We start from the raw sequence: 2,618 nt of genomic DNA, 5'->3' as shown, positions 1-2,618 counted from the left end.
GTATCCATATTCAGGCACCCAGATAAGTCTGCAAAATCTTTATCTCAATTTCTATAGTGTGATTTTAGATTATATCTGGGGGAGGTGTTTAATAGTTATGTTGGTCTCTAGGCTTTACAATTACCTAGTAAGGGTATGCTAGGCTTACGAGCATGTCAGACCTATTGTAATGGTGTTTGTGGGTTAGTATTTTTTGTTTGGAACTCGAGGTTAGAAACATTGGAGTGGGAGGTTGGCTTGGGTCCTTAAGGTCTTCTCTCCAAGAACATTGTAAGAGGGGGTCATGTTACCTAGTGTAGTGTTCTCATGTTTTTTCTCTTGGTGCATATTTGCATAAGGTTTTTTATTGGGAGAGGGTTTACATAGAACTGGGTGTGCAGACGGGGTCTTCTCCTCTAGTCATGGAAAATTAGGGTCAGTGAGGTGTGCTAAGGGTACTGTGAATCCCAAATTTGTTTTGGGAGTTGAGCTATTGGGGTTGGTTGAAAAATTGTTAAAGGGAAGTTACTAAAGTCTTCTAGTGATAGTAATGTAGTAAGGTTTGGAGACAATCCTTGTTGGAGGTTGCCTCCAACAAAAGAGGTATGGATCTCGCAGCCCTAGAATTCTATAGTTGGGTGCTGAGGGTTGGTGGGTTTTTTGGTTTGTGGTGCATCAAAGGTGGCTTGGCACTAGGAATAGTGGACTAGAGGGTCGGTGCATATGTTTAGAAAAAGGGGTAGAGCGAGGAGAGGGATAGGACCATGATAACATGGGGCAAAACATAAAAGTGAAGTCACGACAGTGGAGGGAGAAGGTGTCTAGGATGCAAAGCTTGATGAGGTGGTGACCCATAAACTTGATCAATCGTCTCATCATGTATTTCTTTGTACCTCCTTCAACACCTTGGAAGCTCAATTGCAGCAAGTCACAACGCTCCTAGAATAGCTAGGTCAAAATAAGCACGATGATTGCAATGAAATGATAAATTTCATGAACGACTTATAGCGCAATCAATGGAACATGAAGTATTCCTAGTGTCACTATGTTGAGGTGAAAGACGACTAGCTGAGTGTATGGAACAACTAGAGGAGTGCCTAACACATGTCAAAATGCATGCTCATGGGGAACTGGGGCTTCCATATCCTCTGGGTAATGGTCCATGTCATCCTTCTGTTCATTGATATTTGTGGGTTGAGTTTTAATCTTAAGAGTCTTTTCGGCATATTGGTCTTTACAGTTTTCAATTTCAAGAAGCTCTTGACATGTTGTAAACAGCTTTTGTATTGTTCTTTTGACAAAAAAATCTGATAGGCCAAATAAACACTAAATTTTAATCAAACATATTGTAATCTCTTTTGAAAACTTAATAAAATCCTTTGATCAACCAAAAACACATTCCATGTGAAAATTAAAATTAAATTTATGGCCATATCAGTGATATTATCGTTTACTATTAAAAACTATCTTTTAACCTATTTAAATCCTATTTAAACTAACTTAAATTTATTTATTAAATGTTATTAATAAACAAATATATCAAAAAATAAATATTTTCAAATCCCTGGATTACTTATCTTTAAATATGTGGATTTTCAAAGATATAATTCCATTATTATTATAATAAAGTAAAATAAAAATCCAAATTTAAAACTCAATCTATTCTCTTCTTGGAGGAAGTTTAAATCCACCATTTAATATTCTGAACTTCCAAAATCTATTGGAATTTAGATGCTTATAATTTTAATTATGTGAGTATAAATCTAAATGAATAAAAGGTTTTTAAATCTTTTTGGAGACCTGCGATAAAATTGATAAAATTGAAACGATACGGTGAATTAGCATAGCTCCTGCGCAACGCACAAATCGAGAAATGGTGCAATTTTTTTTTTGTTCTCTGTTATATCTTCTTTTCAAATAAAAGGCTTTTGTGAAAAGTAATAGACATCATTCCCACCGATCAGTGTTGGGCGAGTATTTTATTATACTGGCTCGAATGCTTATACAGGTCTGCAAAGATGCGGAAAGCGCTGTAGATTGAGATGGATTAAGTACTTACGACCTGGCCTTAAACACCCTGAAATTTCACGCTCATAAGAGAATTTGATCATACACTTACAGTCCATTATGGGTAAAAGGTTTCTTTCTTTCCCCTTTTACACACCCTTTATCTCATCCATTTCCTAATTCTTTGTATACTTGTTTCACATCAGTCTCTGCTCTTTCGTCCATTAACTTGGTGTATGAATGGTATTGATGAGGCAGGTGGTCTCAAATTGCTGCCCATTTTCCTGGACGTATGGACAATCTGATCAAGAAGAAGCTCACCTCGAAACACCCCACGGTACCTTTTTCATCCTTGACCTAATATTTACATTTGAATAGCTATCAAATATAAATATTGATTAGTATAGATGTATCTTAAAATCACTGATCCAATATGAACAAAGAGATCTAATTTCTCTTAGTGTAATTTTTTTTATGAGCTAAGATTATTTAAATGTTTTGTATAGTTATTTAATTTTTTTTATCTATAGAATTTTAAATTTTTTTATATTTCGACTTACATAAACAAAATTTCAACTTTGATGACATATAAATATCCTTACACATCATACTCATAGAATAAACCTCTCCAC

At 34.9% G+C, this 2,618-nt stretch overlaps 1 non-coding gene across 1 annotated transcript; it reads left to right on the top strand.

Moving 5' to 3' along the window:
* Positions 1–1,768: 1,768 nt before the first annotated feature.
* On the top strand, positions 1,769–1,867 carry LOC149249225 (U6 spliceosomal RNA). The gene has a single exon (XR_016267726.1). It is a non-coding gene; the product is annotated as a U6 spliceosomal RNA (small nuclear RNA).
* Positions 1,868–2,618: the final 751 nt, after the last annotated feature.

The sequence above is a fragment of the Pinus tabuliformis genome, chromosome 7, assembly GCF_031772625.1.
Source record: "Pinus tabuliformis cultivar Carrire ecotype Pingquan chromosome 7, CPIR1, whole genome shotgun sequence".
Lineage (NCBI taxonomy): Eukaryota > Viridiplantae > Streptophyta > Pinopsida > Pinales > Pinaceae > Pinus > Pinus tabuliformis.
Note: the sequence above shows the minus strand (reverse complement) of the source record. Positions and strands in the feature narration are given on the sequence as shown.